This window comes from Balaenoptera borealis, assembly GCF_965194805.1.
Source record: "Balaenoptera borealis genome assembly, chromosome: 9".
In the NCBI taxonomy this organism is placed as follows: domain Eukaryota; kingdom Metazoa; phylum Chordata; class Mammalia; order Artiodactyla; family Balaenopteridae; genus Balaenoptera; species Balaenoptera borealis.
In genome coordinates, this window is record NC_138873.1 from 3,584,826 (window position 1) to 3,611,248 (window position 26,423).

General features: G+C 36.6%; 1 protein-coding gene across 1 annotated transcript in view; it reads left to right on the forward strand.

Moving 5' to 3' along the window:
- PDE10A (phosphodiesterase 10A) overlaps positions 1-26,423 on the forward strand; it is a 299,172-nt gene that overhangs the window by 157,244 nt on the left and 115,505 nt on the right.

Consider the following 26,423-nt stretch of genomic DNA (forward strand, 5'->3'; position numbering starts at 1 on the left):
AGGAGAAGGGAACTGTTAACTTGAGCAATGAGAAACAAAAAGTATCCAGATTTAAGTGGAAAAACTAAATCTGTCTTTTTTCCACAGATACATGGTCCTGGATGTAGAAAATTTTAAATATTCCATAAAAAACTACTAAAACTAATGAATGAGTGAGCAAGGTCTCGGGATTCAAGGGCCAATATACAAAAAAAAAGTCAATATACAAAAATCAATTCCATTTCTATCTACTAGAAAGGAACAATTGTAGATAAATTAAGAAAATAACTTCATTCATAATAGAATCAAAAAATTAAAAGCTTAGGAATAAATTTAGCAAAAGAAATGCAGAATTCGTATACTAAAATCTATAAATCATGCTGAGAGAAATGAAAGAAAAATCTAAATAAATGGAGACAGATTTTATGTTCATGGGTTGGAAGATTCAGTATTGTTAAGATGACAATTCTCTCCAAATTGATCTATAAATTCAATGTAATACCTATCAAAATCCAGGAGGTCTTTTTTGTATAAATTGAGCAGCTGATTATAAAATGTAAAGGACCTAAGAAGAGCCATAATCATTTTGAAAGTGAAGTTTAGTATTGAGGAGTCACATTACTTGATTTCAAAACTTACTATACAAATGATATTTCAGACCCTTTGTTACTGCCATAAAGATAGGCATATAGATCAATGCAACAGAATTCAGAGTCCAGAAAAAAATCCCTACATGGTCAAATGATTTTCGACAAAGGTGGCAAAACAATTCATTGGGAGAAAGGATAGTTGTTATAGAACAATTGGGTATCCACACGCAAAATAAAAAAATACCCTTTCCTCATATTGTAAACTACAATTAATTTAATATGGATATTGTATCTAATTGTAAGAGCTAAAATTCTGAAATTTCTATCTAGGAAAAGATATTCATGACGTTGGGTGAGGCAAAGAGTTATTTTATACAATACCTAAAGTATGATCTGTAAAATAAAAAAAAATTTTTGGAAAAATAGACTTCATTAAAGACTTGTATCTAGAATATATAAAGAATTCTTAAACTCAATAAGAAAATAAGTAACCCAATTTAAAAATAGACAACAAATTTGAATATGCATTATCCCAGAGAAGATATGCAAATGACCAATAAAGGCTGCTCAACATCATTAATTATTAGGGAAATGCAATGAGATACTGTTCTACGCTCACTAAATACATTAAAACAGACAGACAATGTCCAGTATTGACGAGCACGTGGATAAATTGGAATCTGTACGATTCACTTTTGGAAAAATAAAATGGTAATAGCGCTCTGGAAAACAGTTGGTCAGTTTCTTAAAAGGTTTAATGTACCTCATTACTCATCAAATCCACTCCTAAGTGTCTATCCAAGAGAAAGGAAAGTGTGTCCATACAAAAGATACGTATACAGTTGCTCATAGGAGCATTGTTCAGAATAGCTCCAAACTGAAAACAATTAAAATGTCCATCAGCTGGTAAATGGATAAAAACAAATGTGATATATCCATATAACGGAATACTATTTGACGATAAAGAGAAATGAAGTACTGATGCATATTCTAACATCGATGAACCTCAAAATATCGTGCTAAGTGAAAGAAGCCAGATGCAACTAGCTCCATTTTATGTGATTCCATTTATATGAAATATCCAGAAAAGGCAAATCTGTGAAGACAGAAAGCACATCACTAATGCGGCTGGGCTATGGATGGGAGCAGAGATTAACTGTAAATGGGCAGAAGGGAACTTTCTGGGGGAGGGAGTATTCTAACCTGGATTGTTGAGAGGGTTTCACGCCTCTCTAAATCAACTGGAGTCACTGAATTGTATACTTACATTGGGTGAATTTTATGGTATGTAAATTCGACTTCAATAAAACTGCTAATGAAAAAGCAGTATCAATGCACACTTCTTAAGAGTGGCTACAATTAAACACACCGACCGTATTGTTACAAACATTTCTTAGAGAAAATGTGGGCTAAATTCTCTCACAAATCTACATTTTAAGATGTAGCTTTACAGCATGACCACTTTAGGCGTGTTGGGAGGAAAGGTGAGGTCAGCTGTGCCACGCCTGCGTCAGAGTCTTACCAGCTCCGGCAGACTGGCTCCCACTCAGCTCCATCCTTGGTTTTCCAGAAGATCCACCTAGTTCTCTCAGTGTGTCTGTACCCTGTCCCCAGTCCATGTGAATAGATTCAGTGCGGGGTTAAACACCTGTGCTTGTCCTATGGGGAGAGCAGAAGTTTGGGTCCATTCGGAGGCTCTCTCTGATGGCAGCAGCCTCAGCGGTTTATCTTCTTGCACAGGTGGTCATATCCTGCCTCATTCAAACTGCGGGCTTCCTTGACTCCTTCAAAGACGTTAGATCCTTGGCTCTCCAGCCTTGTGCTTCCCGACTAAACCGCCTGTGGTTGCAGCCCTGCCAGAACCCCGTTTCTTCAGGGCTTGTCACTACTCTGCATCCCTTGCTTGTTCAAATCCTTGAAATGACATTGCCTTTTACTGGGAACTCTCACCGTCTTTCCCCTTTGAAACGTGAGTCCACTCCAGAGTTTCCCTGGATCTGATCCTCTTTTGATTCCTGAATACTGTCTGTGAACTGGACTGAATCTAGAATTTTTACAATTAGACTGTCCCACTCCTCTCCACTTTGTTCACACATACCCAGAGATAAATGCAGGTGTCTGGAATATCCTAATCACTTGCCAAGAGATGGCCTCTTTTTGGCGGTTGGAACACGTAGCTACGGAGTCTGGTGACCCAGGTGAGAGTCTGGACCGGCAGTGATAGGAGAGACTCTAGTATTGATTGATTTCATTCCACAGATAGTTAAGGAACAACGAGTCCAGGTGCAGGCAGGAAACTAGGCACAGGAGGTACAGCCCTGAACAGAGTGGAGACAGCTGTTTGTGTCATGGAACTTAGTTTGTTTTAGCAAGGAAAGGGATGATTTAACATGCAGACAGATGGAGCAATGGGGAGTGAGGAGGGTCACGATGGGCATCTCTGGATGGGCACTGGGGTCAGGGCAGTCTTTCAGCAGGTCGGGAGGCTCTGGTTTCATCAGATGGGGCTACATGCTCTCCAAGGTACTGTTCAGCCGTAAAATGTTACATTTTGTGAATTTTTAAAAGGAAAATTTCTAGCTAGGTATTCAAATACTGTTGATTTAAACCAAACATCCTACTGAGGAAAGGCTTTGCTTTTAAAACACTTAAAAAAAGAGCAATGATGTCATTTGAAACCAAAGATTTAGGACTTAAATTTATTAGCACGAAAAATATACACATATACACACAGGAGTGCATGGGAGATTGTTTCCTTTAGTATTGTATATGATACTGGGAACCTTTCCAAGTGTGTGTGTGTGTTTGTGTGTATGATTAGTTCAATCAAATAATATAATTTGGCCAATTGACTTCTACGTAGTTCTATACACTGTAGCATATACCCTGTGTAGCATAACTGCACAGCATGGTCATAACGTGATGGTTATACGTATATTTACTTACGTATAAAGATGTTAATAATATAATTTGGCCAATTGACTTCTACTTAGTTCTATACAATGTAGCATACGCTGTGGAGCATAGCTATGTAGCGTAGTCATAACATGATGGTTATACCTATATTTACTTACATATAAAATGTTAATAATATATATTATAGTTTATAAAAGCATTTTAAATACATTTTATGTAGAATGACACTATTTTATGAAATGTGAACTATATTTACAGTGTATTTAGGCATAGAAAAAATACAGGAGACACCTAAAATTTTAATGATGTTTAATTCTGATTTTTGTATGGTATTAAGTGATTTAAATATTGTTTTCATTTATTCACATTTTGTAGTCTTTCTCTGCCCTTTACATATTTATATAATAAAAATGAAATAATAAAATTTACATTTATGAACATGACTGGAAGGCATTGTAATATTATGATTTGATTTCTTCAGATATTTGCAATGTACTCATCACAATCTTACAGACATAAAAATAATATATACGCCTAGGAAAAGTTGTTTGAACCATTCCAAATAGCTGTTGAACTATTGGACTATAGAAACCTAAGTCCCATTACCCATTGACTTTTTTATTTTGTTTTTTTTTTCTTTTTTTGTTGTCTTTTTTTTCTTTTTTCATTTTTTTGTCCTTTTTACCCATTAACTTTTTCTTTTACTTTGTTTAATTTATAATCTTTTCTTTTGTTGTATTTCTTATTTTCAGAAATAATTTATGTATTTAGACATTTTTGCTGTGAACATTCAGGTTACTGAATCTCTTAGCATTATAATGACAGATCAATAAGGAGATATAATTTATTTTTACAAGGATCATAAAAGTAAAAATAATTGAAACAATTTTTGAAAAATTTTACCCAACATGTATTAGGTAGGCAAGTTAGAAATGATAAAAGAAAGGGTATTTCTGGGGAGGAGGACATTTGTTTCTCTAGAGATCACATGAAAAACTGGGGTATATGAGAGAAGGAACAATATGCTGTGAGAATTCCTGGTTTCTTATCTTAAGTGTGTTTAAAAGGTGCGGGCTGGCCTTGCTGACGATTGTCTATGGGTTTCTCACTGCCTTTGCCATTATGATGGTGGTCTTTTTTAAGAAGAGTTTGTGTTTGTGCTTCCATTGTCTGTTATTTCTCCCATTGCCCCTTTGTCCTCCAAGCCACTGCAGGCCACACAGTTATTTTTCTGCATTCATTCAGTAGCCATTTTTAAGTATCTACCATTCTCTGGGAGATGGGGTGACCCTCCCGCCAGGGATGGTCAAGTCCCACATTATCTTTTAAGAAGTTTTAGGTGCTAATAGATCACTCTAAAGTAAAATAAGGTAGACTGAAACAGTCTAAATTGTCACCTCAAATAAATTTAGAAATATGAGATAGTTTTGTTAAAAGCATAGTTTAGTCTACTGATCTGTATTTAGTTTCTCCTCCTTTGTCTAAGGATTTAATGATTGAAGACAACTAGAAGATTTAAAGAAATGATTGTGCTGCTAGCCATTAATTCACTCATGGAGAATAACAATGGAATAAAGAAGAATAATAATCTAACAGGAAAAAAAACTTTTCATTTCCTCATAAGATCCTGGGGAGATGTTGTTTTATATGTATTTGATATACTTGTCTACAAATATCAGGGTTTAGTATTTTACTATCTCACAGTATTAAAATAAAACCACCTATCAAAACCTTTTGCCATTTTTTTCTTCTTCCTATAACATTAGTGGACATCATATTTTCTTTCTAAGGTGGTAAGAAGAAAATTATCATAATATTAGTTGCCATTTTGGCCTCAAACCTCCAGGTTATTTTTATATTAATATCTGTGTTCCCATTTCCACAGCCTTGAACCTTCTGAAATGTATGGTTAGGTGGGTTTATATTTTGAAATGTTCATTTGATTTGTTTACTCATTTTAAACTATTATCAACATTTTATGAAAATAGTTTCTGGTAAATTAGAAGAGGTCATGATGTCACATATGGATGAATTCTTTGACCTATATCAGATAGTTGTTTAAATTTTATATTCAGTATAATAGTGGCTTCAGGTCTATTATACAAGGTATTGATTTTATATATACTTTTGGTGCTGTGGTAGATATGAAATTATTGAATTAAATCTGTTCATTCACTGAAGATATTATATCTTTTGATATTTTCAGACTGAGAACATAGTGGGCATTGAATAAATATTTATTCATAATCATCACTAATAAATGTATTTACTGTATACTCATGGATAAATATGATCAAGTAGTTATATATCCAATCATTCATTTAACAGATATTTACTGAATTGTCTACTTCACGTCAGAAATAGTTCTAGGCACTGAAAATATAGAATTCTACAAGAGGTATTTTTGCCCTCATTAAACTTTCACTGTAGTGTGAGTAGAGGGAAGACAGACAATAAAATAATAAATTAGCACTTTTTATATTATGTTTGAGGTATGAAGAAAACAAAAGCCAGGGTAAGGGACAGATGAGAGGCTGTAATCCTTATCGGGTATTCACGGACCCGATGATAGAGCTCACTTTGTTGACTAAGGTGGAAATGCCTAGGCACATGGGACTTCTGTATAATGGGAAATCCCAATGAACATTATTTTAGAACTAAAATAGAAACACATTTAAGTGTATGCAATAAGAAATGAAAGAGACAAAATGCTAAAATTTCAACCCAAGGGAAATATTTGGGGAGTTGAAGCTTGTGTACCCAGAATTTAATGTAAATCTTGTGTACCTGAAATTAGATTTAAAACATGATTATCTAGGCCAAGTGCCTCATACCTGAACCCCCTATGCTTATTTTATCTGAATATATTTCTTTTTATAGATCATTCTCAGACCTATGATTAGGAATCTTCTTTTTTCTTTTTACTTGTGGCATAAAACAAAAAGGAAATAACAGGAAAGAGAATCACATAAATAGTGGTTTTCATGCTGTGTTCCTTAGAATTATGTACTTCTACAGAAGTGCTTCAGAGGCTTCAGAAATGTTTGATTCAAATTTATTTTAATATTTAAAACTATAATAAAATAATAGGGATGTTTAAATGTACCAAGTTTTAGTCTATTGGAGACCACCAGGAGAATAACTTTGTGTTGTTGGTTCAACTTATTTTTAAGAAGAACTCAAATAAAACTTATAGCAACCTATCTGTATATTTGTTTGAACTTCTTATAAATGTGTCGTATTAGTCAAGTTTTGGCTCTGTGCTCTCAGCTTTTTTTAAAAAAAATAGTTCCGTGCATATTTAATCACAAGAACATATACAGGAGTTGGCTTATTGTGTGTTTGGGTGTTTCTTGTTATAAGAAATTTGTATTTGTGTTTGTTATATATTTAGTGATTCAACATTGAAAGAAAAATTTGTAAATATATCTCTTTTAAGCTTCTGAGTCATTTTAATCAAGAGACCTTTGAATTTGTAAGGCAGTCTATAAAGCAAACAAGCAAACAACAAACGCCCCAAAGCAATATCTTTTATATCTTGTTACTTCTGTGAACTGTTATGGGTCTCCAAAAAAAATTCAGAAATAAATCTGATCCTCAGGCTGATGTAAGACTACAGATGTCCTTTTTTTCTCGACTGGTTTTAACATGTTTCTCCATAACTGTTCGAAAGCAGTTGAACTCAGATTTTCCCCAGGAATGGGAAATAATAATTTTAATACTACCATGAGAAGAAATAATGATTCCAGGGCACCAACCAGTAAGGCCAGCAGCCCTATAAACCTGCTACAAGAGTGAAATTCGTTTAAATGAGTGTCTCCTGGGAAAATTGGCAGAATCATTCTAAAATACTTTTAACATGAGAAGTAACATATACTTGTTAATTTCCTAGTTACCCAAGGGCCAGATTAAAAAGATTTGTTGCAGTCAAGGGATTTTTCAGGGTTATGATATCGCCCATCAAACATCAAAACATGAGGTGCACAAGACTCTGAAAAAATTCGGTAACTTTCATTTTTACATGCAGTAGTGAGTCCCTGGGAAATAAGTAGATGCCCTTGACACTGTACTATGGTTAGTTTCTGCTGCTCCAGGCATTTTGCTGAACACTGTTTTTACCTTTATCGGCATGCAGTCATAAACAGTGCCAGGGAATGTTGAAATAAGTACGTGAACTTATTTGGTCTTGTTTACAGTAAGAATTCAGAAAACATGGGACTCATGAATAGAATGAATGCTTATTGTTTTTATGTGCTTAAATAATTGAATGTGGTTGTTTTAAAAATTAGAGTAGAATAAATTTGGAGCAAAAACAAACAAACAAAAAGACTACAGATGTCCTTCATCAACATCTGTTTCAAAATTTTATGTTAATCAAATAGCTTCTTTGTTCTCATTTGTTGACCTTATAATGTGATATATAATAACTTTTAACTCTGACGATAAATTTTTACTAATAAAACACATGTCAATTAAGGTTTGGTTATAGATAATAGAAACCAATCTAATTTCGCTTAAAGAGAAAGAAATGTATTAGGCAACTTAAAAAGCGTTGGAAGGGCAGGAGGGGTCAACTCTAGGTGGAGTGACCAAGACTGCCAGGCCCCAGAACTTCACTTCCTCAGCTGGGACAGGAAAAATTGCTCCCTTGGCTCCAGGAAGCCCAGAGAGGCGGGAATCTGGTGGCCGTGGATCTACGCTGTCCCTGCTGTCATGCTCCCACTTCACCCCATTCTGAACTCAGTCTCCCATCAGCAGTACATCTGACTAGATGCAAGGAAATCTGACAGTGTGCTTTTTCAGTTTCCAGCCTGTGCAAAACAGGAAGGAGGTTTCAATGGAGGTTGGAAGTATATCTGCCACTATATTTCTTTTAATCTATTTAATGTATTGGGTTATTCCATATAAGATTTTATTTGGAAATAAAAACCTGCTCTGTTAGAAAAAGTTTGGAAACTAGTGATACAAGCACCAAAATTTAGATTGTGATATTCAGTACCAAACACTGTAGATCTTCTGATAACAAGTGGATGGCTCTGCCTGTCAGTAAGCACGTTGATTTGAAGCCCCTAGAATCTGCTGTCATGGCTGCACCTGTGCTCCAGAACCGTAGCCAGTGTGTTTAGAGACCTCAGGTTTATTGGGATCATAGTAGAGATGAAGAATATTCAATCATTTTATCTCAAATAATGCTGTAATTTGTTTTCAAATTCTAGGTATTTAATACTATAGCTATGTTTGGTTATTTTTTATAGTGTTAATAGAAAGTCATTGGGCTTCCCTAACGGTGCAGTGGTTAAGAATCTGCCTGCCAATGCAGGATACACGGGTTCGAGCCCTGGTCCGGGAAGATCCCGCATGCCGCGGAGCAACTAAGCCCGTGCACCACAACTACTAAGCCTGCACTCTAGGGCCCGCAAGCCACAACTACTGAACCTGTGTGCCACAACTCCTGAAACCCACGCGCCTAGAGCCCACGCTTCACAACAGGAGAAGCCACTGCGATAAGAAGGCCGCGCGCCGCATCAAAGAGTAGCCCCTGCTCGCCGCAACTAGAGAAAGCCCCCGCGCAGCAACGAAGACCCAACGCAGCCAAAAATAAAAATAAATAAAACAATAAATAAATTTATTAAAAAAAAGACATAGTGTTGGTCTCTAATGCATTTTTCTATTTTGTGGTTTTTTATTGAAGTATAGTTGCTGTACAATATGGTATCAGTTGCAGGTGTTCAATATAGTGATTCACAATTTTTAAAGGTTATACTCCATTTATAGTTGTTATAAAATATTGACTATATTCCCCGTGTTGCACAGTATATCCTTGTAGCTTATTTTATACCTAATAGTTTCTACCTCTAATGCATTTTAATTTAGGAATGTGACCTCTTGTCTCTGCTAAGTGGTTATCTTCTCGAACTTCCAAAATAATATTCTAAAAAATTATTTCTCCCTGGGCTATACTTGTTCTACTGATCTCTACTGCATAGGATTCTGGAATTATTCTGTTATCAGTTCTTTTATCAATTTCCAGAGAACTACAGACACAGCATTTTTTAACTCAACAGTCTTTTCTGCAAATATATGCTTAATTCACTTTTATAATTGATTATAAGTAATGGATGCTGAAGAATAATGAATTTCATAACAATATTTTAGCCTTCTTTGTAGAAGTACAGCAGCAAGATTGCTTTGGATGTGCAGAAGAAAGTATAATTTTGTTTTCTTTATCTGATTTTATGCTGCTCATGGATTACATTTCCTACTGATAGAAAACATATAATCTCAGCAACTGAAGGTCTCAGTTACTTCTGCTTTAAAGCCTACTTTTTTGCATTAACTTGGTCTCTTTTGGAACTTGGTATTCTCCATACTTAGTCTTAGATAAATACCTAGCACTAGCATTATAAGAAGGTGCCAAACTGTTTTCCAAAGAGGCTGTGTGAGAGTTCCAGTTTGGGACAGCTTCTTCCAGTTGGGCTCTGACAGTTGGGCACATAGGGAAACTCGGAAACAAGGCAGTGATGGTGAGCAGCCTTGGACCCTTTAACACTGTCCTCCTGGGTTCTGTTGAGCTCACTGCTCAGGCTTCTCCGGCTAACACGCTGCAGGGCCTGTTACTTCGTGGTGAAGCGGGACAGAGCTTCTCCTGCCTGCCGGCTCTCCACGTGCACCCCTCCCTGCTGCAGCTGTCAGCCCCCGAAACCCACCCTGAGTTCCCAGCGACCCATGGCTGGAGCGGCTTTGTCCCTCCCTGTGAGAGTCCCTCGGTTTGCTGCCTGTGCTCTCGTTCTCCAGTGAGGCTGCTGAACGCCTGCAGGGTGCTTTGAGGCGGGATTGAGGGAGAGGAACGATGTGGGTCAGGTTGCGAGGTCGCAGTCAATATGGAGGAATAACTTGGAGGCTGGGGACGGTGCAGGACACGTTAACATTCCCTCCCCGCCCCCAGTGCCCCCAGCCAGCGCTGAAGTGTAGGGCCGGAGAATGTTCTAGACAAGACGGTATCCTGAATGGTCCTGGCGCACGCTGCACGAGGAGCCAAAGCCTAGGGCGAGTCATACTTTCCTGTTCAATCAGCTTTATTAAGGCATGATTACATACAATAAATCTGACCACTTTTAAGTATGCAGGTCAGTGAGTTTTCGTGAATCTATTGTGTCATGTAACCATCGCCACATCAGCATTGCTGTCACCCCAGAAAGTGCCATGTGCCGCTTTGCAGCTGAGCTCCCCTACCTCATCCCTCTCTAGTCTCTGGCAACCTCTCAGCTGCCTTTGTCCTGTTTATGGAATTTCATATGAATGGAATCATACAATATGCGGTATTTGCATCTGGTTTCTCTCACTTGGCGTAACGCTTTTCAGACTCGTGTCTGTTGTGGTGTGTATCAGTGCTCTGTTCATTTCTGCTGCTCAGTAATATTCCTTTATTTGGATGTATGACACTTTTAGCAATTTATAAATTTCCAGTTGCTTCACATTCTTTCCTTTTAACTTTACCATCCTAATGGGTATGTGATGGTATCTCGTTGTAGTTACCGTTTGCATTTCCCAAACAACTAAAGATGGTGAGCATTTTTTTTTTTCAATGAGCTTATTTGCCATTTCTATGTCTTCTTTTGTGAAGCATCTATTCAAATATTTTGCCCATTTTAAAATTGGGGATATTTGTCATCTTAATATTGAGTTGTAATATTACTTTGTATACTCTGGACACAAGTCCTTTATTAGATATATAATATTATGTATCTCCCAGGCTGTGGCTGTTTTTTTTTTTTTTTTTCCCAGTAGTGTCTCTTGAAGAGCCAATGTGTTTAATTCTGACAAAGTCTGTTTTATCCATTTTTTCTTTTATGATTCTTTTCTCTAATCCAAGAAATAAATTAACTCAAGATTTCCTCTCATGTTTTATAGTTTTCACTCTTTTGTATATGTCAGTTCAAATTCGTTCATTTCAAGTTAATTTTCCTATGTGGTGTGAGATAAGGGTCAAGATTTTTTATTTTGTTTTGTTTTTCTATATGAATATCCATTTATTACAGCAACGTTTGTTAAAAAAGATTATTTTTTCTCTGGTGAATAAAACTTTGGAACCTTTGTTGAAAAATCACATATATCCATATGTTTATTTCTGGATTCTCTATTTTGGTTCATTATCTACATATCTGTCATTAGGTTGTTTCTGTCACACTATTTCATTTTGGTTTCCAGCTTTATTGAGGTATAATTGACACAATTGTATGTATTAAAGGGCACAACATCAACATCACTAATCATCACGGAAGTACAAATAGAAGCCGCAATGAAATATATCTGCTCACACCTGTTAGGGCGTCCGTTATCAAAAAGATGAGATAAATGCCGGTGAGGTTGTGGAGAAAAGTACCATGCAGTTGGGATTAATACAGCTTTATGGGAAGCCTTAGAATGCAGTGTAGCTTCTACAACTTCCTTATTTTTCAAAATTGTCTTGGCTTCTCTGGTTCATTTGCCTTATCATGTAACAGGTATCGTTCTCTATTTAGGAGTTAAATTTCTCTGATCTTGCGTCTTGTGACCTTACTGAATTCACTTATTTATTCTAGTAGTGTTTTTTGTGTGTGTTTTGTTTTGTTTTGCAGATTCCTTAGGACTGTCTACCTAGGTTTTCATGCCATCTGTGAATAAAGACTTTATTTTTTCCTTTCAGATCTGTATACCATATATAATATTTATATTATATGTAATATAAATTATATAACACACACTTTTTTGTCTTATTTTTCTGGCTAGAACCTTCAGTATAATGCTTAATAGCAGTGGTGAGAGAAGATATTCTTGCCTTGCTCCCCATCTTAAGGAGGAAGCATTTAATCTTTCACCATTAGGTATGATGATACCTGTAGATTTTTCATAGATGCTCTTTATCAGGTTAAAGAAATCTGCTTAAATTCCTAATTTGCAGTTAGCTTCTATCCTGAAAGAGCACTGACTTTTTTTCAAATATTTTATCTCTGAGATCACAGTCTTTTCGCTGCCTGGTGGCCACTGTCTAAAAACCTTCATTTCATGCATTTTGTCTGGTTTTCTAGTTGTTGATGATTGGAAGGCCATTTCTGTTTCAGTTAATCCTTCATGAGCAAAAGTGGAATATTATTTTAATACTATAACTAATGTCACCCATATCAAACTTCAGACAAAGTGAAAATGAATGTTCAGTGATTCATTGCTATAAACTGCTGTTACTTTTAAATTAAGTAAAAAGTCTTAATATGGAATTATCGACAAGTCATTACTTCTTAACTGATACCAGAAATGTTGAAGAAGTAGGGTTGTGGGAACAAGAAAGAGTCAATATGCTAAAAATTGTAGACAATTAAATTCTTTGTTCAGTTCTAGTATTTTTTTGTTAGTGTCTCAAAAACATGAAGTATTTGCCTGGTTTCTTTGTTTTATTCCTTTGGTTGGTATCAATAATAAATAAAATGTATGTTCAATGCAAACGTACATATTCCTAGAGAATAAGCAATTTTCTGACAGAACTGTACTTCGTGTAGGGCCATCCTCACCCCCATGGTTCAGCTGCCCACTCCCCTGCTAAGACCCCTTTGCTCCCGCTGGCATGAGCAGACTCTGTCCCTGAGGGTGTTTCCCTTCTTGGCCTGTCAGCTGGTCTGAAGCAGAAAGAGAACCGCTCACAAACGTCAGCTTTCTGCAGATGATTTTTTTTTTTTTTAGCAAAATGAGACTCTTTAAAAGTTTTACCGTTTTCAGTGTCGCAGAAATAAAAAAGAGAGCCAGTGTTCTAAACTTTATCTACTGCACATTTGAAATATACTGCAGAATAAATAGAGTGAATATGAAGTAACTTCATAGAAAAATAATAAAGCCTCTACTTTAATTTTTCCTTTGAACAGCTTTAGATTAGAACTTTCATGATGTACAGATTAAGTTAGCAGTAATTAGGCTATAACAGACAATAGTAACAGGAACATCTTCAATCAAGAGTAAAGTAAAAGATTTGCACAGAACTAAAGACTTTTGTATCACATTTTCCAATTTATTTTATTTATCATTATTAATGTTATTACAATTCAAAATGATATGATTGAGTCAGTAAAATTTAAACCTTTTTCTGAGTTCTTAATGTTTATCATCTATTTCGTCCCAGGATCTTCTCCTATTTTCATATCAGTTAAGATCTCTGGCTAGAGGCTCTTCAGCGGGGCTAATGGCGGACTCTGGGAGGGCTCGCGCCAAGGAGTACTTCCCAGAACTTCTGCTCCCAGTGTCCTTGTCTCGGCTGTTAGCCACAGCCACCCCCTGCCTCTACAGGAGACCCTCCAGCACTAGCAGCCATGTTGCTGACAGGATTTCGGTGCTCCGGCTGGGTGTCAGACCTGAGCCTCTGAGGTGGGAGAGCCGAGTTCAGGACATTGGACCACCAGACACCTCCCAGTCCCATGTAATATCAATGGGCCAGAGCTCTCCCAAGGATCTGCATCTCAACGCTAAGACCCAGCTCCACTCAACGACCAGCAAGGTACAGTGCTGGACACCCTACGCCAAACAACTAGCAAGACAGAAACACAACCCCACCTGTTAGCAGAGAGGCTGCCTAAAATCATAATAAGTTCACAGACACGCCAAAACACGCCACCAGACGCGGTCTTGCCCACCAGAAAGACAAGATCCAGCCTCATCCACCAGAACACAGACACTAGTCCCCTCCACCAGGAAGCCTACACAACGCACTGAATCAACCTTAGCCACTGGGGGCAGACACCAGAAACAATGGGAACTATGAACCAGCAGCCTGCGAAAAGGAGACCCCAAACACAGTAAGTTAAGCAAGCAAAATGAGAAGACAGAGAAACACACAGCAGATGAAGGAGCAAGGTAAAAACCCACCAGACCAAACAAATGAAGAGAAAATAAGCAGTCTACCTGAAAAAGAATTCAGAGTACTGATAATAAAGATGATCCAAAATCTTGGAAATAGAAAGGAGAAAATACAAGAAATGTTTAACAAGGACCCAGAAGAACTAAAGAACAAACAAATAATGATGAACAACACAATAAATGAAATTAGATATTCTCTAGAAGGAATCAATAGCAGAATAACTGAGGCAGAAGAACGGATAGGTGACCTGGAAGATAAAATAGTGGAAATAGGTACCGCAGAGCAGAATAAAGAAAAAAGAATGAAAAGAATTGAGGACAGTCTCAGAGACCTCTGGGACAACATTAAACTCAGCAACATTCCAATTACAGGGGTCCCAGAAGAAGAAGAGAAAAAGAAAGGGAATGAGAAAATATTTGAACAGATTATAGATGAAAACTTCCCTAATATGGGAAAGGAAATAATCAATCAAGTCCAGGAAGCACAGAGAGCCCCATACAGGATAAATCCAAAGAGAAACACACCAAGACACATATTAATCAAACTATCAAAAATTAAATACAAAGAAAAAATATTAAAACAAGCAAGGGAAAAGCAACAAATAACATACACGGGAATCCCCATAAGGTTAGCAGCTGATCTCTCAGCAGAAACTCTACAAGCCAGAAGGGAGTGGCAGGACATATTTAAAGTGATGAAAGGGAAAAACCTACAACAAAGATTACTCTACCCAGCAAGGATCTCATTCAGATTCAACAGAGAATTTAAAACCTTTACAGACAAGCAAAAGCTAAGAGAATTCAGCACCACCAAACCAGCTCTACAACAAATGCTAAAGGAACTTCTCTAGGCGGGAAACACAAGAGAAGGAAAAAAACCTACAATAACAAACCCAGAACAATTAAGAAAATGGTAATAGGAACACACATATTGATAACTACCTTAAATGTAAATGGATTAAATGCTCCAACCAAAAGACATAGACTGGCTGAATGGATACAAAAACAAGACCCGTATATATGCTGTCTACAAGAGAACCACTTCAGACCTAAGGACACACACAGACTGAAAGTGAGGGGATGTAAAAAGGTATTCCATGCAAATGGAAATCAAAAGAAAGCTGGAGTAGCAATTCTCATATCAGACAAAATAGACTTTAAAATAAAGAGTATTACAAGAGACAAAGAAGGACACTACATAATGATCAAAGAATCAATCCAGGAAGAAGATATAACAATTGTAAATATTTATGCACCCAACATAGAAGCACCTCAATACATCAGGCAAATGCTAACAGCCATAAAAGGGGAAATCGACAGTAACACACTCATAGTAGGGGACTTTAACACCCCACTTTCACCAATGAACAGATCATCCAAAATGAAAATAAATAAGGAAACACAAGCTGTAAATGATATGTTAAACAAGATAGACTTAATTGATATTTATAGGACATTCCATCCAAAAACAATAGAATACACTTTCTTCTCAAGTGCTCATGGAACATTCTCCAGGATAGATCATATCTTGGGTCAAAAATCAAGCCTTGGTAAATTTAAGAAAATTGAAATCGTATCAAGTATCTTTTCCGACCACAATGCTATGAGACTGGATGTCAGTTACAGGAAAAAATCTGTAAGAAATACAAACACATGGAGGCTAAATAATTCACTACTAAATAACCAAGAGATCACTGAAGATATCAAAGAGGAAATCAAAAAATACCTAGAAACAAATGACAATGAAAACACGATGACCCAAAACCTATGGGGTGCAGCAAAAGCAGTTCTAAGAGGGAAGTTTATAGCAATACAGTCCTACCTCGAGAAACAAGAAAAATCTCAAATAAACAACCTAACCTTACACCTAAAGCAATTAGAGAAAGAAGAACAAAAAAACCCCAGGGTTAGCTGATGGGAAAAAATCATAAAAATCAGATCAGAAATAAATGAAAAAGAAATGAAGGAAAAGATAGCAAAGATCAATAAAACTAAAAGCTGTTTCTTTGAGAAGATAAACAAAATTGACAAACCATTGGCCAGATTCATCAAGAAAAAAAGGGAGAAGACTCAAATCAATAGAATTAGAAACGAAAATGGAGAAGTAACACCTAACCCTGCAGAAATACAAAGGATCATGAGAGATGACTACAAGCAACTATATGCCAATAAATTCGACAACTTGGAAGAAATGGACAAACTCTTAGAAAAGCACAACCTTCTGAGACTGAACCAGAAAGAAATAGAAAATATAAACAGACCAATCACAAACACTGAAATTGAGGCTGTGATTAAAAATCTTCCAACAAACAAAAGCCCAGGACCAGATGGCTTCACAGGCGAATTCTATCAAACATTTAGAGAAGAGCTAACACCTTTCCTTCTCAAACTCTTCCAAAATATAGCAGAGGGAGGAGCGCTCCCAAACTCATTCTACGAGGCCACCATCACCCTGATACCAAAACCAAACAAAGATGTCACAGAAAACAGAAAACTACAGGCCAATATCAGTGATGAACATAGATGCAAAAATCCTCAACAAAATACTAGCAAACAAGATCCAACAGCACATTAAAAGGGTCATAAAGCATGGTTGTGGGGATTATCCCAGGAATGCAAGAATTCTTCAATATATGCAAATCAATCAATGTGATAAACCATATTAACAAATTGAAGGACAAAAACTATATGATCCTCTCAATAGACGAAGAAAAAGCTTTTGACAAAATTCAACACCTATTTATGATAAAAACCCTCCAGAAAGTAGGCATAGAGGGAACTTACTTCAACATAATAAAGGCCATATATGACAAACCTGCAGCCCACATTATTCTCAATGGTGAAAAACTGAAACCATTTCCACTAAGATCAGGAACAAGAGAAGGTTGCCCACTCTCACCACTATTATTCAACATTGTTTTGGAAGTTTTAGCCACAGCAATCAGAGAAGAAAAAGAAATAAAAGGAATCCAAATCAGAAAAGAAGTAAAACTGTCACTGTTTGCAGATGACATGATACTATACATTGAGAATCCTAAAGATGCTACCAAAAAACTACTAGAGCTAATCAATGAATTTGGTAAAGTAGCAGGATACAAAGTTAATGCACAGAAATCTCTTGCATTCCTATACACTAAGGATGAAAAATCTGAAATAGAAATTAAGGAAACCCTCTCATTTACCATTGCAACAAAAAGAGTAAAATACCTAGGAATAAACCTACCTAAGGAGACAAAAGAACTGTATGCAGAACACTATAAGACACTGATGAAAGAAATTAAAGATGATACAGATGGAGCGATATACCATGTTCTTGGATTGGAAGAATCAACATTGTGAAAATGACTCTACTACCCAAAGCAATCTACAGATTCAATGCAATTCCTATCAAACTACCAATGGCATTTTTCACAGAACTAGAACAACAAATTTCACTATCTGTATGGAAACACAAAAGACCCCGAATAGCCAAAGCAATCTTGAGAAAGAAAAACGGAGCTGGAGGAATCAGGCTCCCGGACTTCAGACTATACTACAAAGCTACAGTAATCAAGACAATTTGGTACGGGTACAAAAGCAGAAATATAGATCAATGGAACAGGATAGAAAACTCAGAGATAAACCACGCACATATGGTCACCTTATCTTTGATAAAGGAGGCAAGAATATGCAGTGGAGAAAAGACAGCCTCCTCAATAAGTGGTGCTGGGAAAACTGGACAGCTACATGTAAAAGAATGAAATTAGGACACTCCCTAACACCATACACAAAAATAAACTCAAAATGGATTAACGGCCTAAATGTAAGGCCAGACACTATAAAACTCTTAGAGGGAAACATAGGCAGAACACTCTATGGCATCCATCACAGCAAGATCCTTTTTGACCCACCTCCTAGAGAAATGGAAATAAAAACAAAAATAAACAAATAGAACCTAATGAAACTTAAAAGCTTTTGCACAGCAAAGGAAACCATAAACAAGACGAAAAGTCAACTCTCAGAATGGGGGAAAATATTTGCAACCGAAGCAACTGACAAAGGATTAATCTCCAAAATTTACAAGCAGCTCATGCAGCTCAATATCAAAAAAAAAACAACTGAATCCAAAAATGGGCCAAAAACCTAAATAAACATTTCTCCAAAGAAGATATACAGATTGCCAACAAACACATGAAAGGATGCTCAACATCACTAATCATTAGAGAAATGCAAATCAAAACTACAATGAGGTATCACCTCACAACGGTCAGAATGGCCATCATCAAAAAATCTACAAACAATAAATGCTGGAGAAGGTGTGGGGAAAAGGGAACACTCTTGCACCATTGGTGGGAATGTAAATTGATACAACCACTATGGAGAACAGTGTGGAGGTTCCTTAAAAAACTAAAAATAGAAATACCATATGACCCAGTAATCCCACTACTGGGCATATACCCTGAGAAAACCATAATTCAAAAAGAGTCATGTACCAAAATGTTCATTGCAGCTCTATTTACAATAGCCAGGACATGGAAGCCACCTAAGTGTCCATCGACAGATGAATGGATAAAGAAGATGTGGCACATATATACAATGGAATATTACTCAGCCATAAAAAGGAACTAAATTGAGTTCTTTGTAGTGAGGCAGATGGACCTAGAGACTGTCATACAGAGTGAAGTAAGTCAGAAAGAGAAAAACAAATACCGTATGCCCACACATATATATGGAACCTAAAAAAATAAACAAACAAACTGGTTTTGAAGAACCTAAGGGCAGGACAGGAATAAAGACGCATACGTAGAGAATGGGCTTGAGGACACAGGAAGGGGGAAGGGTAAGCTGGGGCGAAGTGAGAGAGTGGCATGGACATATATACACTGCCAAATGTAAAATAGATAGCTAGTGGGAAGCAGCCGCATAGCACAGGGAGATCAGCTCGGTGCTTTGTGACCACCGAGAGTGGTGGGATAGGGAGGGTGGGAGGGAGACACAAGAAGGAGGAGATATGGGGATATATGTATATGAATAGGTGATTCACTTTGTTATACAGCATAAAGTAACATACCATTGTAAAGCAATTATACTCCAATGAATATGTTAAAAGGAAAAAAAGATCTCTGTTGACATAGCAGTGTGTGATGTCCAAATTTCATGGAATCTTATATGCTCTAGAGAATTTGGGAAATCTAGAGGTGATCAATACATTCTGGGATTTTATCGCATCCTTAGAAAACTCCTAGACCATGTAGACTTTGATGCTAAGCCCTTTTCTGCTGATTATTTTTATAAATACGATAGGAAGGCCTTGGATTTCTCATATCCCCACATCCTCAATATTGAAGCATCGTTATAAAGATATTTTTTTAAAGGCACAAAATATTGTAAGAGTTTTAGGAAGGCTCAATAATTTTTTATTTATAATTTTTATCTGTCTATCTATTATAATAAAATTTTAAGCTCCTTAGCTGTTTCTAAATAGTTACTTGAATCTATGAATTTTGGAAGACATTATTGAATATAGAACTTCCCATGTTAAAAGGTGAATAATTCTCCAAATGTTAACAGAGTTTACATTTAATTACTTTGGTTTCTTCTGTCAGAGTGATAGAATTGCTTCTCTATTTCAACAGCTCACATGTTATCAATTGAGAAACTAAGATCAGCTCTGCCATTAGCTTCTGGGAGAGATGTTGCTCAGGTTGCTAATGGTGAACCTTACAGTGAGTTACAGTTGCTCACGAACATGATACCAAACCAGAGTTCAAAGACACAGAATCCACACAGCTCCAGGACATTTAGAGATAGCTAAGTTCTATAACGCAACATATAGAAATGGAGAGAAACACATTAAGTGATTGTTTAATGATAACTTTGCTTATATATATATATATATATATATATATATATATATATATAGGTATAAGGAAGGTACTTTGTAAGTTATTACATTATATATAGAAGACCACCTGCAATTCACACAATGCCTTTTTAAGCCATCACTTTTTATTTATAGAATTGGAAAGCTTCATGGACTAACTCTCACTAGGAATGGTCTCCTTCTGTTTATATAGAAATAAATGCAAAGAATAGACTACGAGGGGGTGTGCTAGAAAATGTGATTCTGTAAGTTACTGAAAATCATTACAGTCCTTCAGGGAAAAAAAAAATAATTTTTCCTGTTTTGTGGTATAGCTTGTAAACTTATTATTTCCTCCCCCCCGCCTTTTTGACCAAGACTACAATAAGTATATAGTTCTTTATACTTTCCAATTATTTAGTGATTTGTAGATTATTTCATGTTTCCTCATCAGTAACTGCAAAATAGAGGGGTTATTGGCACAAATCAATTACTCTGGTACTTCAGGTCTTGATTACATGGCTTATATTCTTCCATAAATTCCTGGTTTTTAGCGTTGGAAAATTGAAGTAAGAAGGATAACAAAAGTGTAATGATTTGAGGACTATCTTTAATAGTTAGGCCACGAGATTTTAAACCGTTGGCAAAGGTAACAATCTCCTAATGCTTTACCACGATGTTGCTGTCTGCATGCAAAAGAATCATTATATCTTAATCATTTAAGAATCATTTTTTGAAATGCCTCCCCCACCCCCGTAATGTAAAAGAAATATTAGATGTGGTCTCTTGTCTCCAAGAACTTGTATCCAGTGAAGAAGTTAAGTCATTCATATGTATATAGTTATCCACACAAAGCAGAACATAGTCAATGCCAGGTTGAATGCGGAGAAAGAAAACTGCAATTTATTGAGAGCCCGCTCTGTGTAAAAACTTTATGTACATTATCTCACTTGATCCTAGCACCTTCTGAAGTGACCTCATTTTATAAATATGAGATTACCAAGTTGGGAAGGTCAAGGAGCCCATGTATGGTTTGTAAGTGAAGCTGAGAGTTGAAGACAGATCTCTTTGGACTCTAAGCCTATCTTCTTTTTTAATGTACCATTCTGCTCTCCTCACAGGAAAGGAGTGTGTAAGAATTCTGAGGGAAGACATATAGTGGGCCTATGTGCTCTTGAGAGGGCCTCAGAGACAAAATACAAATTGAGCTGAGTCTTGAAAGACTTCGATGTGTGGGAAGAGGGAGGAATCAACTTTGAGGAAACAGCAGGCACACGCATGTCTCAGTGTCTTTGCTCAGGCCGATCCCTCTGCCTGGAATGCTTTTGCCTTAGGTAGCTGCTTTTATAGCTCACGCCCTGGAGGAGGTCTTCTCTAACCACACTTTAATCTGCAGCCTGCCCCCAGCCATTCCCCCACTGCTTTCTCATCCTTCTTAACCTGGACTACTTTGTTACCACTTCCAGCTTGCTGTATAATGTAGTTATCTATCATGTTTATGGACCATCTCCTGCCTTTAGAATAAAGCTTCATGAGGACAGGGATTACTGTCTTTTTTTGTTCTCAGATATATTGTAGGCACCGAGAATAGTGCCAGGAACTTAGTTATTGAGTAGGTGCTCAAAAAATACTTGTTGTTGGAAGGTATGAAGATTTTGAGTTACGAGTGAGCAACGCATATTTGGGGCTCTAGTAAGACCAGTTGAGTCCTGTTGTTACAGATTCCAGTTGGAAAAATAGAACCAAATTGTGAGGATTTGAATCCCAAGCAAAGGGATTAGTTTATTTTTGGTAGGAATCGGAGAGCTTTCTGAAGATTTTATTTTAAATAACGATGTATTGATTTAATGATATAAAAGTAATATCCTATTAACATTTTATTACATTTCCTTCATTTCCTTTCCTCATTTCCTTTTGAGGGCTTTCTGTTTCATCTGGTAAAATTGGCTTAATCAATAGGGAAATAAACTGTCTCACATATTAAGAAGCCTTTAGGTAAGGCAGTCTTCAAGGTTGGCTGATTGAATTGGTTTGAAATGTCTCCAGAGATCCAGCTTTTCTCTCTTTCCTCTCCCCCAGCCGCCGTCCCCTTCTGCCCAATGCTCTGTGCCTGCCTCCCCTTCTCCTCTGTTGCCCTTGCTGGGTTACTGTTTGGGGTTGACTCCTCTCATGGCTACAAGGTGGCTCCTGCCACCAACTAGGGCCAAAGGCTGCCTTGTTTCTTTTCTCTCAAAGCTGTGGAATTTAGGTCCTCCCCTTTGGTATGATTGGGCCAACTGAGACATTTATTCAGTATCTGGCACATATTAGACATTTGATAGATATTTGTGGATTGAGTCGGTAAGATTGCATTGTTAGAAGACACATAGCTGTCTTTAGACAAGCTCCACAGCTGTGCCAGAAACGGCTGGAGGAGGCTGAGTGGAGCCACACCAGCTCCTACGAGATGGAAGTGTGTATAAAAGATGGCTGGTTTATTAATTTTCACGGGAAATACGTATTTCCCACAAGGAGAAGACAAGTGTGCTCCATTTACGTTATCTGCAGAAACTGCAAGGCAAAGTGAGATGGATAATCTTGAAGGCCTGAGGTGCAGTGACATCTTTGCAATGATCCCCAAGTTCTCTATCTTCTGGTCACTGTTTCTCCTCTCTGGATACATAGTATCAATGCGTGACTTCTTAGACTTCTTTTCTTATACTACAGGGTGAGCACTGAAAGCCGAGAACTTAACCGTGGAAGATTTAGTCAAAATAACTGTATATTGTACTTCAAGGAAATGGTAATCAATCTAAAAAGTTTTCTTTTTAACAGTATTAACACACATTTATACATGTATAAATTATACACAACCGTAATTGTTTTCATTTCAGACTTGTAACATGATATACTGAAGAAAAAATAATTTGTAATTGAAACCAATTTGTGTGTCTATGTATATAATTTATAAAATGTGTATGTGTTTACATACACTTATAGATTAAATACATATACATATATTTTAACCAAATCATGGACAACTTTTCATGTCAATAAATAAACATAAACATTCATCATTTTTAACAGCTGCAGTCTTGGATCATGTTGAATCTGTTTTCTTTATTGTAAAAAATATATATATATATTCTCTTTTAGTAGGAAGATTTTAAAAGATCAACAAAGAATAAAAATACTTAAGGATCATAAGAATCAATCAAAACTCTTTAATGCTTGGTTTTAAATGGATCTTTTTTAGATCTATAATAATTTATTAAACTTGATTTGTTATTCTATTTGTTATTTTTCTTTATCACATTTTGTTTTTCTTTAATGGTATTCACTTTTGTCTATAGTTTTTATGGCTCAAATAGTAAGAAAATTTAATAATTTCTTATTGATTCTAAAGAATATGAGTTTTAGTGGAATTTTTGTCTACTCTGTATTTCTGGAGCTCTTACTTCAAAGCTAAACACCAGAGTAAAGACCAATATTAGAAGCAGACACAGAACTTTAAATCAGTCATCATAATGTGAATTCCTTTAAGTTCTACTTATAAATTTGGATTCATTCCTGAAATCCCATTTCATATAAGAAATATCAAAATTGATGACAAAAAACAAAGTACAAATATGTGCGCAGTTATAAGGATTTATAAAATATTCAAAATTAAGTACTTGCTGAAAGGTGTATTTACTAAGAAATCCTCCAGGGGATTTTTTGTTGCATGAGCTATTCTTCCTAAGGCTTTAAGAAATTATTAAAATGATGTTTACATTGAAGACGGTTTCTGTTTTTTAAAAAAAATAAATTTCTCTTTAACAAGCATCAATATTCCCTTTCTGAAATTATTTAAAATTTTTTCTTGTTTATTCTTCCCACTAGATTTAAGCTTCTTGAGAACAGGGATAAATGCCTGGCACATAATGGATCCATAGTACACATTTCTTGGATAAACAAATGTTTACAGACCCCTAATGCCACATAAAAATTAGTGTCTGCTGTTGCTAACATTTTTGCTGCTAATCTGATGCTCATGAAGAACTCAAAATCTGCCATCCGTGGCAATTTCCTTCTTTTCCATGATTGCCTGTCCTTTCATTTTTAAGTGAGTTTCATTCCTGAACCATGTGAAATGCCACTCCGACAGTTTAGCTGGGAGTACGTGTTGGAAGTGTACAGAGACGTTCCAGAGTTGTGGGTTCTTAGGAGTCATTCTAAGTTGTGGTCTCTTAACCTTACATTGAAAATGTTTTTGTGGAAAAAATTATTTTTCAGTATCAAATTATACTGATAGGATGTTGTCTCACTTCAGGCTTATGAGGTGGCAAAAGAAGTCAGACACCTTGCCAAAAAGTAAGACAGCAAGTGACTGGCCATGTGGGCTTCTGGCCACAGTGCACGCTCAGAGCCAGTAGCCGTGCCACCTCCGCTATGCGGTCCTCGTGTCCTCTCCATTGTGGACGAGAAAGTGAATGCATTGTCTGCAACATGCTGAAACTTGCCTCGGCAAGAGAGTTCAACAAAATGAAAATTCCAAGTATAGGAAGTAGGAAGGAAGCTTCCCTTATCCTAACAAATTCACTGGACCCATTAATTTCCTCAGCTAAAAGACCACGTTCCCTAAATGTAATGGACTTGACATTCATTTAACAAAAATTGTTTGGCTTCTAAGTTGGAGGAAGAGATAGATGATATATTTCTAAATCTGTACATAAGGTGAAAAATCCAGAAATAAGTTATAGGTAGCATTTTTCTTTCAAATACTTTGTCCATAAAGCAAGAAAAAAATTGGTTTTTATAAATACTTATCAGTAGAGTATCTTATGCACACTCAAGTTTGAGAAGCACTAAGCAAAACTAAAGGAGAAAGCAAAGGGGACATTTATGTACAGATGTCTGGACATTCGAGCTCTTCTTCCTTTGAACTAACTTTCAGATCGTACTGATGACTGGAGAGTGGAAGGTTCCAAAGGGTCACAGCTTGAAAACTCCATTCAGTCCCACAGTAAACTTGTTCACACAGCTGCTGCTTTCCTTTGCATGTTTTAATCAACCTTGAATTTTCAACCCTGCTCATTGAATTTCTTAGATAAAAATTTAAAAATATTAAAAACATATATGCCTCTACAACTTTATAATCTGTTAATAAATTTGTTGTGATGATTAAATCGAAGAGTCCCATCTTCAGAGAGGTTTAGAAAAGAATAAGAGGTTAGGAGTTAAAGAATAAATGAAATGTTTCTATGATGTGACTTCAGTGTATAAGGTAAAATAAATGTTCTTCCTATAATATGGTTACATTCTTAGGGAAATCAGATGCGATACTCAAACCATTATGGAACAATTATAAGAAAAATATATAAGCAAGTATGTATTAATACAGTAATACAAAAAAATAGGAACTGCTTATTGAATGCTTACTATCTGATAGTCCCAAGCTTGCTAATTTTGGAAAGGTTCCCAGGTAAAGGCAACATGCCGCAAGTTTTGAAGTCTAATTTACTTTAAATTATGAAGCATCCAAGGGGCATGATAGATGGGATATTTTTGAAAGATAAACTGGGTGGGTGAGTGTGAGTGTGTGTGTGTGTGTGTGTGTGTGTGTGTGTGTAGCCATGATTGCCAGGGCAGATATTGGATTCAGGGATCAGCTTAGAGGTTACTGGTTGACAGGTGATTTGGAACTAGACTTAATGTTATTTGTGGAAATGGATGGTAAGCAGTAAATCTGAGAAAGATCAGAAAAAAGAGGAAACAAAAAGACTCAGTGGGTTAGTTAATAAGAATATTGAAGGAGAAAGAAGAATCACAGCCCTGTCTGGACTTGTGAACTTTGTCAGTGTTAAGATAGGTTAGGCTGTGCTTTTTGGTAATGTAGAATACATTAGAAATTTGGTGTGTTAAGTGTGTGCTGGTGGTGGTAGTTAGAGAGGGTTTGGTTGCTAAGCAAGACACAAGATAGCAACAGCATGAAATTAAAGGCTGCCTCCCAGTGAGCGGTCTGGACAGGCCCAGCTCCAGTCACCCTTCCTCTGGAAGGGCCATATCAACACCTTTTCTCCGGGTCAGAAGCAGTTACCAGGCATGGGATACTCTTAACCAGTGGACCTAAAGCGGAGTCTTGGACAGTTTGTTTCTTGTACCCTGCTGGTGGACACAGGCATATTCTTGCCATGTGGCCAGATTCGTGGGGAGAGCCCTTCAGAGGGCCTCAACTAGACCAGGTCAGTCCATCAGTC